Source organism: Moschus berezovskii, chromosome 20, assembly GCF_049115385.1.
Source record: "Moschus berezovskii isolate FMDL1 chromosome 20, NW_MosBer_1.0, whole genome shotgun sequence".
NCBI classification, from domain to species: domain Eukaryota; kingdom Metazoa; phylum Chordata; class Mammalia; order Artiodactyla; family Moschidae; genus Moschus; species Moschus berezovskii.
Genome location: NC_142479.1, coordinates 27,198,836 through 27,214,434, shown reverse-complemented (window position 1 = coordinate 27,214,434; position 15,599 = coordinate 27,198,836).

The following is a 15,599-nucleotide window of genomic DNA, read 5'->3' as shown; positions in this document are numbered from 1 at the left end:
GACGAATGCCAAGTTTCCTCTCCAGGGCCCTCTCCCAAACCTCCGTATATCACCTCCACATGACCAAGCTGTCAAGCCTGCCACCCTGAGCTCTGCTTGTCTGTGATAAACACAAGACAACACGTTTCCTACCCCCTCAGGCCCTGCAATCAGGGAGAAGGGGGGCTGGGAAAAAACCCATCCAAGCCATTCCGGGATTTATGTTTGAAACTGTTTTCCTTTGTCAGGGGAGAAAACAACCAGATGTTCCTAAAGGTGAACCCTGTAAATCAGTGCAGATGTGTGGGTGCATCTCGTCCTCTTTGGCAACTTGGCTGGGTTTGGTTTTGCACCCACTTCTGGCTGTGCACACCCATACACACACACCCTGTCACCTCCCTTTGACTTTCCTACCTCTTATCTCGCTTTGAATCAGCCTCAACCCCTTCTCCAGGAAGTCTTCCCAGATTATGCTCATCAGGACTTCCCTGGTGGTCTAATGGGTAAGAATTCACCTTCCAATGCAGGGGACACAGGTTTGCTCCCTAGTCCAGGAACTAAGACCCCACGTGTTTACAGGGCAACTAAGCCCACGTGCCACAACTAGGGAGCCTTCACGCTGCCACAAAGACCCTACCTGCTGCAGCTAAGACCCAATGCAGCCAAATAAATACATATTTAAAAAGAGAGCGAGATTACACTCATCGACTGCCCAGCCTTTTAACTTGGGCCCTTTCTCAGCCCCCCAGTGTGTTTAGGTCATTCTGTAACTGTTCACTCTCTTCTTCCCATAAATGGCCCAGGAACTCACAGAGTACTCATTGCCTCCCCCACCAGACCAGGAGCTCCCCCAGGACAGGACATGTCTCCCCCATCTGTCCAGGCCCTACTAAGGACAGAAAGCATGCCTCTCCAACTCTCTCCCTTTGGCGGGTCGATCACCCTGCTTTAGGACGCAGGGGGAACAACATGACTGCGCCTTCTAACCCGGGGTTCTAACACGGGGACGTGGTGAAGTCTGAAAGCACCTGCCATGTCTCTGGACATACTTGCACATTTCTAGAAAGAAAGTGATCCTCAGATGGATCTGTTCAGAGGCAGGTGAGACCTCTGGAAGCACCAAGCCCCAGAGGGTGGTGATCCCGGTGCCCTGGAACCCCACGTGGGCTTCCAGATCGAAGCAGCACTGAACTCTGAAACACAAACCTTCGGTGATGCACGAGTTCATCAGAGCTAAACACTTTATTTTTGCTAATGCCCTTAGAGCATGTTAAGTCTCCTTACAGGGTGACCCCATGCCAGGCCTGCTACACAGGAAAGGTTAATGCCGGTGGCTGCCAGGATGGAGGTGGAGAAACAGAACACACCCCTCACAACCCCTGATGCCGAGAGGCAGGTGGGGAAACTGGGCTAAGGGTCTCCCCTGAGAACCACTGCTTCCCCAGCCAGGATGGGGGCAGAGAAGGTGGGGCCGTTCTTATCTTTTCTGAATCGGAATGAGACTCCAACGAAGAGACTAATGTCAGTCAGGCTCTGCTTGGCTTGGGAACCACTGAGCACGCTCCTCCCAAACACCCGCCCCTCCCGGTGCCTTCATCCTGCCTCCCGCTCTCGGAACCTAGGAAAGCCCCTGACAGGCTCCAGTAAATGGAGGCTTTGAGAACTCCTAAAAAAAAAATCCCCCTCGACCCTTGAAAAGTCATCAGCCTTGAGTCCGGCGGCTTCATACACATCAAATCCAACTCAGTGCCCAGTGCCACCAACCACACCCTGAACACAGCCCTGGGAGTCAAATCTCCCAAAGCCAGGGGTCAAGGTCAAGCCTGAGACCCCCACTTCCCAATCTTCCCAGGGCTGGGAGACCAACAGGAGACTCACAGAGGATGCTGGGTGAAGAAGCAGCAGGGGCTCCAGATTGGGAGTCGGGAAAACTAGTTCCAGTCCACAGTTTAGCCACTGCTGCGTTATTCAACACTGGGCAAGCCACGACACCCTCTGGCCCCCACTGTCTCCGTCCATACAGCGAGGGGGCGGGGGCGGCTTGGCCACCGGGGTGCTGACCACGTCTGTGTGTCTTGGTTGGGAGTCTATACCACAGACAGGGCTGGACTAGGAGCACTCATCTCAGAGCCTTTATTCCACCTCCTCAGGATACCAGTCTAGTCTTCCCAAAGCCCCAGGATACCAGCCAGCACTCTCCCCAAACTGGGCATTTGCCTTAGGAAGGAACCTTTCATTTCCTGGGAGAAAGAATAAGAAGACAGCAGCCTGGCCCCTGGGGGAAGTGCAGGCTGCTGCTGCTGCTGCTGCTAAGTCGCTTCAGTCGTGTCCGACTCTGTGCGACCCCATAGACAGCAGCCGACCAGGCTCCACCGTCCCTGGGATTCTCCAGAGGGTAGGAATAAAGAGGGTTGAACTCAAGTTGCCCTGAAAGGGGGTTGACACTAGTGTACCTCAGGGGAGAGCTGTGACTGGTGAAACCTTGCTGGGCAGGGTGTAGACAGGGTCCTGAGAACCTAGCAGTTGTGATTTCCTTTGGGCCCCAAGGGCTTTCAGTCTGTTGCGAAGGAAGGGAAGTACCAAAAAGTGAACAGGGTATGGGAGGAAAGTAAGGATTTTTCCAGTAGTCATGTATGGATGTGAGAGTTGGACCATAAAGAAATCTGAGCACCGAAGAACTGATGCTTTTGAACTGTGCTGTTGGAAAAGACTCTTGAGAGTCCTTTAGACAGCAAGGAGATCAAACCAGTCAATCTTAAAGGAAATCAACCCTGAGTATTCATTGAAAGCACTGATGCTGAAGCTGAGGCTCCAATACTTTGGTCGTCTGGTGCAAAGAACGGACTCATTGGAAAAAAGACCCTGATGCTTGGAGAGACTGAAGCCAGGAGGAGAAGGGGACAACAGAGGATGAGATGGTTGGATGGCACCACCAGCTCAGTGGACATGAGTTTGAGTAAGCTCCAGGAGTTGGTGATGGACAGGGAAGCCTGGCGTGCTGCAGTCAATGGGGTCGCAAAGAGTCGGACACAAATGAGCCACTGAACTGAACTGAACTGAAGGTATCCTAAAGTTTTGCTAGATACACACACAACTGCACCAATCCCCACATTCCTAGGAAGTCATACTATTGCTACCCCTACTGTACAGATGAGAAAACTGGGTCACAGAGAGGTCAAAAACCTACCCAAGATCACACAGCAAGGAAATGGCAGGACCAAGGCTCAAACTCCAAAGCACATGTTCTTTCCAAGGGATGATTCTGCTCATGGGGACCTCTGAGCTGATGGATCAGGCTCAGAGACCCAAGGATACAGCCTGGCCAGGGCTCCCCTTCAAAGAACTAGACAAACAGTCACTGCCCAAGGCATGCTGAGGCAGGCCACGGCCCACTCCATACCGCCTCCCCTGCTACCACAAGGCTTCTGGAGCCCAGCCATCCCTTGTCCCCCAAGCTCTGAGCCGGACTCCTGGAAGGCCAGCAACAGGACATCTCAAGCCTCCTCCAGGCAGTTCCGTCTCCTCTGGACTAGGCAGCACAGTGTCTCCCTGCCGCCCCAGCTCTGCCATGCCATGCTGTGCCCACAGCCCCACTGGACTTCCACTCCCCAGCTGCCATGACCACTGTGTGTGGTGAAGTGCGCAGTCTAATTGCATCCCCAATGAGAGCCCTCAGCCACCAGGAGGCAGTGCAGAGGTGGAAGGGAGGGAGGGCCTGGAGCTGGGGAAGGGGCAAGGGCCCCATTCCATTCTGATACCATCAGGGGACTATGGGGTGCGGCGGATTTGATGTGCAAGGATCAGGGGAATGCGGGATGCTGGGGTGGAGCGGTGCCTAGCCTCCTGGGACCACAGAGTAGCCACCTATTCTTCAGAAGGAATATTGGGTTTTGTTTCCTGAGGTGTTTTTTTGTTTTGTTTTTTTTTCCCGCTTGTGCTGAGTCTTAGTTACAACATGTGGGTTCTAGTTCCCTGACCAGGGACTCAGACGCAGGCTCTCTGCATTGGAAACGTGGAGTCTAAGCCACTGGACCTCCAGGGAAAACCCCTGTCCGATAGTCTTAAAAAGTTCTGGACACAGGTAACTGATGTTAAAAGAAGATAGGATTGGCCAGTGCAGAGGACAGCCAGGCAGAGAAGATTCAGTGAGAAGGGCAGTAGCCCAGAAGGCACTTGGATTCCCCACCAACTTGCTGTGTGACCCTGGTAAGTCACAGCCCCTCTATGAGCCTCGGTTTTCTTGTCTGAACACCAGGATTTGAGTTTGAACTCATTCATGAGACAAACAATGGACACCATGTAGGTTCTAGGCCCTGTGTTAGGTCCTGGGGATGGAGAACACAGTTGAGACCACTCTCAGGAAGCCTGCAGTCTAGTAGAGAAGCTAAGATTTGTAATAACACTAACAGATAATAGGGATGGAGCACCTACTGTCTACCAGGCAAACCCTATGACAGAGATGCTAGTATTATCCCCATTTTACAGATGAAGAAACTGAGACTCAGAGAGGTTCAGCAAATTGCCCAAGGTCACACCGCTAGTAAGTAGCAGAGCCCGGATAAGAGTAAAGACAAAATATTGTGGGTATCAGGAGAGAGAAGGCTTCCTGAAGGAAGTGGCTTCTGACCTGAGCCTTTGAAAGACAGGGGCAATTTGAACATGCAAATACTTAAGGAAGGGGAAATAAGAAATTCTGTTGACTGGATAGCCAATGGGAAATTGCTGTGTGGCTCAGGAAACTCAGGGCTTCCCTGGTGGCTCAGAGGTTAAAGCATCTGCCTCCAATGCAGGAGACCCGGGTTCGATCCCTGGGTTGGGAAGATCCCTGGAGAAGGGAATGGCAACCCACTCCACTACTCTTGCCTGGAGAATCCCACGGATGGAGGAGCCTGGTAGGCTACAGTCCATGGGGTCGCAAAGAGTCAGACACGACTGAACGACTTCACTTCACTTCACTTCAGGGAACTCAAACCAGGGCTCTGTGACAACCTAGAGGGGTGGGAGGGAGGGAGGTGGCAGGGAGGGTCAAGAACAGGGGGACATATGTGTCCCTATGACTGATTATTGTTGGTGTTTGGCAGATACCAACACAATACTGTAAAGCAATTGTCCTTCAGTAAAAATAAATAAATAAATTTAAAATTAAAGAAATTCTATTAACTGGAAGATCCAATAGCACTTGGCCCCCAGTCTCTGCCAGAACCACCAAGCACAGCCCCAGGAGAGCGGCAGAACCCAGGCCAGCCCCCTGAACAGCAGCGCTGAGAGAGGAGGCAAGAAGAATGAGGGTCTGCATGGGAGGGAGGAGGGAGGAAGAAGAAGAAGGCTTCCCAAACCAAGTCTTGGCTGAGCTCCTGGGAACGGGGCAAAGGGGAAGCCAGAGGGCAGCGGGGCAGCTGCCAGCAGATCAGGGAGGAGGGTACAGGGCACAGGTTGGAGAGCGGAAGGCTGTCTCCCCCGTACTCTGAGAATTAAATCCCCAGTGGTGACCCGTGCACACTCGGAACACTGTGCAGACATAAACCACGGTGCTAGGGAGGATATTTATTGACGTGGGAAGAATGTTCATGTATATTTCAAGTGAAAAGGCAGGTTGCGAAATAATATGTATGGTACGATGCCGTTCTTGCAGGAAGAAAAATATCTTTATATAAGTCTGGAAGGATATACACCCAAAACTTCAACAGTGGTTATCTCTGGGCAGTAGATTGTGGATGACTTTTATCTTCTTTCAGTTCAGTTCACGTACCTATATTTTCTAATTCTTCCACAATAGCACGCATTATCGGTGTAATTTTTTAAGTTTGTTTTTTAATGCAGTAAACACATTGAGGATTTCAGCAGGGTGGTGCGGGCAGGAGAAGAAATGGGCCAGCCACCTAGGAGCAGTGGTGGGAGAGGATGGCAGGGTGCCACCAGGATGGGGATGAGGTGGGGAAGGGGTAGGGTCAGGTGGGGAGGAAGACCGTGTTTCCTTGACAGGACAGAGGACCTTTTCTTTTAGCTTTTTTTAATTTTTTGGCCACGCCATGTGGCATGCGGGATCTTAGTTCCCTGACCAAGGATAGAACCCACGCACCCCTGCAGTAGAAGTGCAAAGTCTTAACCACTGGACTACCAGGGAAGTCCTCAAAGGACTTATTAAGAAGACTAGCTCGTGGGGCCCAGCCTCCTCCACCTTCTGGCTTCCAGTCTCCTCAGAGCCCAGAGGTCTTCCCAGCCCCTGGAAGTGAAGGGTCCAGTCTGGAAGCCCACAGCCTTCTGATAGAGGACAGAGCGGGGAGGGGGGTGTCAGCTGGGGGTCCCAGGAGAGGTGCAAATTTGGAAGGCTAAGCTAGTTTAGCCTTTTGGAGGAGAAGGGGACAACAGAGGATGAGATGGTTGGATGGCATCACCGACTCAATGCACATGAGTTTGAGCAAGGTCTGGGAGATGGTGAAGGACAGGGGAGCCTGGCATTCTGCAGTCCATGGGGTCACAAAGAGTTGGACTCAACTGAGCAACTGAACAACAACAAAGCTAGTTTTGAGAGAAAGTCGGGCCTCAGAGACAGAACTGGGCCTGGCATGGAACAGGGGCCCAGGGTGATGGGAGAGACAGCCTGGAAGGTTAATTCAGGTGACCACCAGGAGGGAAGCCCTGTGAAGCACTCGATCTGATGGGAAGTTTAATGAGCTCCAGGCTGGGCAGGGAATGGAGGGTGAGCCTTCTCAGCCCTTCTCTGAGAGCAAGATAGGAAAGACTGAGCAGCAGCCACGGCAGTGACAGCCTGCAGTACATGTTTGTTACTCTCTTCACCCGCTTCTGCTTCCCCTGATATGAGTGTGTGTGCACGCTAAGTCCTTTCAGTCATGACTCTGTGAGACCCCGTGGACGGTAGCCCGCCAGGCTCCTCTGTCCGTGGGGTTCTCCAGGCAAGAATACTGGAGTGAATTGCCATTTCCTCCTCCAGGGAATCTTCCCGACCCAGGGATCGAACCCGGATCGCTTATGTCTCTTGCATTGGCAGGTGGATTCTTTACCACTAGTTCCACCTGGCAGTAAAACCCTAAAAACAGCCAAGACTCTCCTGGGCTGCACAAGCAGAACTTCTAAAACACCTATAGGCTACCTTTAAGGGTAGTGAGCGTCCTTTCCCTGGAGGTATTCAAAGAGAAATCAGGCCACCATCCTGGCCTGCTCTCAAGAGTTATGCATCAGAAAGGCAGTCAGACCTCTGCAGTGCCTCTCATTCCCAACATCGTCTGATCAGTGAAAATGGGGTTTTAGGCAGCAGTGGCCAGAAAGAAGGTGCCAGAAGATAGAAACCGTGTGGACACACACCCTGCCCACCCCCATCCGCATAGGGCTCATCCGCGCAGGGTCTGAGGGGCAGACTGCACGCCTGGCTCCCCTCCCCTGCTTCAGTCAAAGGGGTGGTCTGGTCTGCCTCGTGCATGTGCTCTTCACGTTCAGGGCCAGGAGGAAAGAAAACATGCCCAGTGTAAAGGGAAGGGGAGTTCACAAGGTCACAGGGAACTTTGCGAATTGAAATATCAGCTTCATTCTAACATTAGTCTTGCAGCGAGTGCACTGAGGTGAAAGCACGGACCCCCGAGAGCCTTTAGTGTGGCCCGGAATTAGAGGAAACATCAGCACCACTATTGGTTGTGGATACAGGAGAATCGGCAAAGCAGAAAAGCTATGAACATGCGGTAGGTCATGCAAAGTGAACAGATACTAATGTAGTCATCCTGTTTACCACTCACACGCAGCCAAACAGAATAACCACTGCATTGGTTGTTAGGTGGGGAGGACTGACAGAGAGGCTGTCTTGAGTTTGCTGGAAGGAAGAACACCCCCCCTCCCCAGTTAATTAGGGCAGTCCAGCAGTGGGGCCTGTTCCTCAGGGAGGTCGGGAGGCCCCTGCCCTGAAATACTCGAGCAGAGGCTGTCCACGATGGGGGGCTGGCTGGGTCTCTTCCACTCACCCCCCAGCTCCCCTCTCATCCTCACCATGCCCTCAGCCCAGCGTGGACTCCATCCCAGCCTGACTCCCTCTGCCTGGTTTCTGGATGATTCAAGGGCATTACATTTCTTGCGCACTTCATTTCTGTTGTTATTACACTGTGTTTTATAATGAAATAAGTATACCATTCACCACAGTGCAGAATCAGTGGGAGCGCTGAGCTCGTTTTCCCACAGCTGGACAGTCCCATCTTGGGGGCGATGACAGACAGTGACACTGAACTGTGTTGCTTATGTCCGGTCTTCTCGATCATCTCGTTTGGGTTGCAGGAAACCCTTCTTCACAAAGACAGGACATTGGAAATGGACGGAGTCTTTTTGGTGCTTTTGTGGTGATCTCAGGATATTCTGCCTTAACTTTCATCCAGAATGTAAGGAGAACTGAAGTTGTCTCATTGCCATCTCAAGCAGTTGATCCTCTTCTAGCACGGAAGGATTCATCTGGTTTATTCAGTCTGGCCAGTGGGAGCCGTGGCAGGACATAGGAGAGGGGAGAGGTCCTTGTTGCCCACACGCCCTCCCTGCAGGGCCACCTTGGGCCTCAGGACCTTGAGACCAAAGGTCACAGCCCGCCCCCCACCGCCCTGGGTGGAGTACTCTGCATCACACACAGGCTGCCTCTAGCTTGCGGTTTGCACTCCCTTCTCCCCATGTTGCAGCCCAAGGAGGGGCACAGACAGCCCTGAGGGGCGGCGCTGCCCCTGTGGCTTCCCTACGCCCTGCCTGACCTTTGTAAATTGCACCTTTATTAAAACCTTCCTTTATTAAAACATTATCCTAATGTGAGTATGCCATCTGTTTCCTGCTACAATCCTGGTTGATACATGGGGGCTCCCCATCAGAGAACAAAACTAAACTATATGGCCTCTCCGCAGTGTACAATTAATTCAGCAATACCATGAATTGTGAGGCAGATTCATTTTGTCATAGGCCTTATTTCATTACAGTACTAAACTTTATGTTATCAGCCATTATCAAATGTAACTGTGGCTTGTGTGTGTGCGTGTTAAGTCACTTCACTTGTGTCCAATTCTTTGCAACTCTATGGACTGTAGCCCACCAGGCTCCTCTGTCCATGGGATTCTCCAGGCAAGACTGCTGGAGTGGGTTGCCATGCCCTCCTCCAGGGGATCTTCCCTACCAAGGGATTGAACCCATATCTCGAACGTCTCCTGCATTGGCAGGCGGGTTCTTTACCACTAGCACCATCTGGGAAGCCCAGTGTGTGGTTTACAACTTCCAAAACCACTGCTTCCCGTGGCCACTGTCTACAGACCGGGAAACTGAGGTCTCTCAGAATCTTACCCAAGGTCACAGCCAAACACAGGAAGCCAGGAACCTCAGGGTCCCAGCCCAGGGTGCCTTCCCTGAGCAGAGCAATCCAGTGTGCCCTGGCCATCCTTCCTTGACCCCTCCCACCATGAGGCAGCTGCCCCTTCTCTCCCCAGTCCCTTCCCCACCTCGTTCCCTGGTGGGAGAGGCCGTTGGGAAAATGATGAGGATTTTATAGCATTCCGTGGTAAGCACTTAATAACTCTCCAGGCTATAGATCTGTGCTTCGAATGGGCTGGGGATAATTCACAGTAAAATACGACTTTTCATTTATCACATTGACGTGTAATAAATATTTCCCAGTGAAGCTTGGGCACAAAAGGGGGTGGGGTGAAAGACCTTAGATGAGGCTCCGTGACTGGGCTTTGGGGTTCTGGTCCATGGCAGGGGGACCCAGAGGACCAGAACCCTGGAACCGGCAAATTGCTTAGGGATCACCAGCCAGTGAGGCACCACAGCGACCCACCAGCCTCACCACCACTGCTGGAAATCAAGCACCTCCCTCCTGGAGCCAGACTCCCCCCAGAGGCCAGCGGGGCCTGAAACCAACAGCCCAAGCAGCTGCCGCCTCCTCCACTCTCACATCTGGTTCTGACCTGATGAGTTTCTCATCTCCCTCCCCTTCCCCTACCCCCTTTCCATCCCACGGCCACTATGCTAATAGCTGGACATCCAGGTTGTTTTCCCGTATCTCACAATTAGATAGTAATCGTACGAGCTGCCATTTATTCTGCATCTCCCATGGGTCAAGAGCACTGGCTCATTTAATTCTCAAAACCCCTCATGGCACTATCACCACCCCCAGCTCTCAGGGGAGGGCGCTGACGCTCAGAGGGCTGAGTGTCTTGCCCAAGGTCATGCTGTGACCTGTCTGACTACAAGTCCCACTGTCTCCATGGCCACAAGTCTTAGGTCAGGCTCCCCTGAAGCAGATCCTAGAATAAGGATCTGAGGACAAGACATGTATGTAGGAGGCAAACCCAGGAAGTACCAGCAGGAAGATGGCGCTGAGAAAAGTGGGAGGAAAGTAGCCAGTACAGAATGTGCTGTGAGCAGGTTAGCACAGAGGATGACCGGGGGGCTCTGGGAACAAGGTAGAGCATACCTCAGGATAACCCCACCCCGTGAGCCAGGGGCTGCTTGGATCTACCAGACTTCTCTGTGTAATTAGAGAAGTGTGTTCACTGCCCCTGCTGAGATGGCTATGCAGATTCCAGGAGCCAGAGAAAGCCCTGGGGCAGAGTCCCAGGTTGCATGCTGGCAGTTGGCAGCCACTGGGTCCCCGTGCATGAAAATAGTGGGTGCAAGGGGCCATGGGCAGAGCACCAGCAGCAGCAGCTCTCTGCTCAGACCCTAACCTGGGCTGCTGTCCCTGTTTGTCTGGACAAGCACAGGAGTCACCTAACTGTTCTCCTGGGCTTGGTCTTACCCCACCTGACATATGCCCCGGTCCCAGACAGTAAGCACATTCCACCTTAGCCCATGTAGCAAAGAGTTGGTTGGACAGTCCGGAGAGGTAGGAGGAGAGAGGGCTTCATCTCTTTGCAGTCCAAGGGACTCTCAAGGGTCTTCTCCAGCACCACAATTTGAAAGCATCAATTCTTTGGTGCTCAGCTTTCTTTACGGTCCAACTCTTACATCCGTCCATGACTACTGGAAAAACCATAGCTTTGACTATACAGATCTTTGTCAACAAAATGATGTCTCTAACTTTTTAATATGCTGTATAAGTTTGTCATAGCTTTCCTTCCAAGGAGCAAGCTTAATTTCATGGCTGCAGTCACTGTCCTTACTGATTTTGTAGCCCAAATAAAATCTTATCACTTCTTCAACTTTTTCCCCTTCTATTTGCCAGAAGTGATGGGACTGGATGTCATTATCTTAATTTTTTTTAATATTGAGTTTCAAGCCAACTTTTTCACTCTCCTCTTTCAACCTCATCAGGAGGCTCTTTAGTTCCTCTTTACTTTATGCCATTAGAGTGGTATTATCTTCATATCTAAGGTTGTTGATATTTCTCCTGGCAATCTTGATTCCAGCTTGTGATTTATCCAGCCTGGTATTCTGCATGATGTACTCTGCATATAAGTTAAATAAGCAGGCTGACAATATACAGCCTTGTCATACTCCTTTCCAACTTTGAACCAGTCAGTTGTTCCACGTCCGGTTCTAACTGTTGCTTCTTGACCCACAGACAGGTTTCTCAGTGAACTTTGCTGCATTTTAAGTAAATCCTCCCAGACATGCTTTACAGTGAGGGGACCTAGCTTCTCTAGTAGCCCCTCTGCACCACTCCTACTGAAGAACTGATCACTCCCCTTTGCTCTGTCCAGTTCAGGCTACTACCTCAGCCTCCAGTGCATGACTGCCTCTTTGGGAGACTGAGTCTCAGTCTTGTCTTAATGTATGTGTGTAACACACACACACACACACACACACACACTGCTCAGAGCTGAGTCTAGAGCCTGACTCAATCAAGCTTACTACGTATAGGTCAAATGTATGCCTAAGTGACTAAGTTCTTGAACCCATTCAGAGTGGTGCCATGATCCCAGCTTGGGAAATTCTTTGGACCAGGGCAGCACGTGGCCGCTGGTCCTGTGCAAGGACAAGGAGGGGCCATAGATGTGTCCATGATGGTGAGAGGCTGTGAGAGGCCCACACACCATGACCACCAGGGCTGCTCTTTCCTCCTCTTAGAGTTCTAACTCTAAGACCAATGACCTGGTGGGTGTCCAAGCGTGGAGACAGGGACCTGAAACAAGGCTGACTGGCTGGGGACCAACCATTGGCTCTGACTGCACTGCATCAGAGCAGAGAGCCAGGGCTCTGGGATGCCATTCAAGTTATTTTCCACCTGGAAAGCTGACTTTCCTAACAAAGCTCCACGATTTGATAGGAAAGGTCACTAGGGGACACATGTCTCTCAGATCACATCCTTGCTTCACTGTGTAACCCAGTGCAAGTGATAATTTTGCTAAGCCTCTTTTTTTTTTAATCTGTAAAGTGGATGAAATCATTTATGCTGCACAAAATGGCCGAAAGAGAATAGCTAACTCAGGCAAAGTCCTCAGCTCAGTGACCAACACCTAGCAAGCACTTGTTTTTCTCCTCACTGTCCACCTGGCCTGGAGAGTCAAAAGCAGCTTGACACCAAGACCCCATTCAAGGATGGTGTAGAATCTCCCCAAGAGCCCATGCAAGAAGAAATTTTGGGACTCATAGAAGGGGTGCCTGAGCATCCTGACTCTCAAAAAAACTTCTGAAATGAGCAGCTCTGTCCATTCTCCTGCAGCTTTCTACCCTCCACACCCTGCCCAGCCCCAGGTCAGAAGAGGGACCAGATGACTCCTATCACCAATATTCTTAAACTCCACAAATTCAGGAATTCCCTCAGGTCCTGGGTGATCTTCATAACCTCACTCTCCTTACAGGGCAGAGTGTACGTGAACCTATTTTTCAATGAGAAAGCTGAAGCTCCAAGGAGATGACAGATTTCCAAAAGCTTCTCAGTAGATATATGGGGAGAGTGGGGACCTGGGTCTTGGTGAAACAGGAGGGAAGGGGTTAAAACCATCCACTTCAGATTGGGACTTAAACCCTTGTGCCAGGACTTGAACCCAGCCAAACCCATGCTCTTCCAACTGAGATCACACACCTGGTTTCAGGACCTCACAAAGCTCAAGTTTTTGATGTCTCATTGCAGAAAGAATTCAGTGAGAGACAAAGTGATAGGTAAAGAAGTGGATTTATTTAGAGAGAAACACACTCCACAGAGGGTGGCCTCGAGACGTAGTGTGGTTAGCTTTTATGAGCTGGGTAATTTCACAGGCTAGTGAGTGGGAGGATTATTCCAATTATTTTGGGGAGGGGTGGGGATTTCCAGAAATTGGGCCACAACCCACTTTTTGGTCTTTGATGGTTAGCTTGGAACTCTCACGGCACCTGTGGGTGTGCCATTTAGCTTACTGATGTACTACAATGAGTGTGTACTGAGGTTCAAGGTCTAGTGGAAGTCGACTTGTCCACCATCTTGGACCTATTTGGCTCTAATCAGTTTATGTCATGTCCTTCAGTTCAGTTCAGCCGCTAAGTCATGTCCGACTCTTTGTGATCCCATGGACTGTAGCACACCAGGCTTCCCTGTCCTTCACCAACTCCCAGAGCTTGCTCAAACTCATGTCCATTGAGTCAGTGATGCCATCCAATCATCTCATCCTCTGTTGTCCCCTTCTCCTCCTGCCTTCAATCTTTCCTTGGGCTGTGTTATTCTTTCAGAAGTTGTGCCCTGCCCTCTTCCCTCCTCTTGGGCTTCCCTTGTGGCTCAGCTGGCAAAGAATCTGCCTGCAGTGTGGGAGACCTGGGTTCAATCCCTGGGTTGGGAAGATTCCCTGGAGAAGGGAAAGGCTACCCACTTCAGTATTCTGGCCCGGAGAATTCCATGGACTGTATAGTCCGTGGGGTCGCTTATGATGAGATGTCAAGAACCAGAGCTGAAGTCCTGAGACCAGGTGTGTGATTGCAATTGAAAGAATTCAAGTCCCAATCTGAGCTGTCTTGTTTCAATGACCTAACCCATGGGACACCCTGCCCCTAACACAGCTGGATAAGAGCGTTTATACCCAAATGAGGCAAGTGATCAGAAACTTGCCTCCAGCAGCCAGAGACGCCTCCCAACACCTGCTTCCCACTCTAAATCTGAAGCAAAGAGCAGTAAACAATTTGTGGCATTTCTTTCCTGTTGAAGTAGATTTCTTGCTTACAGAGGATATATGGGTTTCTGAATAATTAAGTACGACACTCAGCTTCCAGGGCCCAAAACTCCAAAGGCACAGCGAAGCTGAGGCAGAAATTTTCCATCAGCAACTGAGCCAGAGTTTGAGAAGTTTGCTCCTCCTGTCTGAGGACCAGACAGACCTAGACTCCACCTGGGAACAAGAAGCCCAGGCTGGAAGGGGTCTCAGGAATGATCTAGGCCCAGCACCTCATTTCCAGGCAAGAGAACAGAGGGGGACTGACCTAGAGTCACCTGGAGCCCTGGGGAAATGGTAAAGGGCTGAGATGGGGGTCCACACATCAGGATTCAAATCCAGCTCTAATTCTTCCTAGCTGTGTCATCCTGGGCAACCAGCTCTACCTCTCTGAGTCTTAGGTTTTCTCTTCTGTCAAGTAAGAATAGAACTTTACACATGTTGGGCTATGAGTAAAGGCTATGACTCTGTGCTCCCATTACCGAATGCCCGGGTTCAATCAATCCCTGGTCAGGGAACTAGATCCCACAATTACGAGTTCACGTGCCACAGTTAAAGAACCTTCATGCCACTAAGACCTGGCACAGTCACATATGTATGTATATGTATGTGTATATATGTATATATGTGTGTATATATGTATATATGTGTGTAATATATGTATATATGTGTGTATATATATGCATATATGTGTGTGTATATATGTATATATGTGTGTAATATATGTATATATGTGTGTATATATATGTATATATGTGTGTATATATGTGTGTATATATATATGTATATATGTGTGTATATATATGTATATACGTGTGTAATATATGTATATATGTGTGTATATATATGTATATATGTATGTGTGTATATATATGTATATATGTGTGTAATATATGTATATATGTGTGTAATATATGTATATATGTGTGTATATATATGTATATATGTATGTGTGTATATATATGTATATATGTGTGTATATATATGTATATATGTGTGTAATATATGTATATATGTGTGTATATATATGTATATATGTGTGTATATATGTATGTATGTATGTGTGTAATATATGTATATATGTGTGTATATATATGTATATATGTGTGTATATATATATGTATATATGTGTGTATATATATATATATATGTGTGTATATATATGTATATATGTGTGTATATATATATGTATATATGTGTGTATATATATGTATATATGTGTGTAATATATGTATATATGTGTGTATATATATGTATATGTGTATGTGTATATATATATGTATATATGTGTGTAATATATGTATATATGTGTGTAATATATGTATATATGTATGTGTATATATATGTGTATATATGTGTGTGTATATATGTATATATGTGTGTATATATGTATATAGTGTAATATATGTATATATGTGTATATATATGTATATATGTGTGTAATATATGTATATGTGTGTGTATATATATGTATATATGTGTGTATATATGTATATAGTGTAATATATGTATATATGTGTGTGTGTGTAT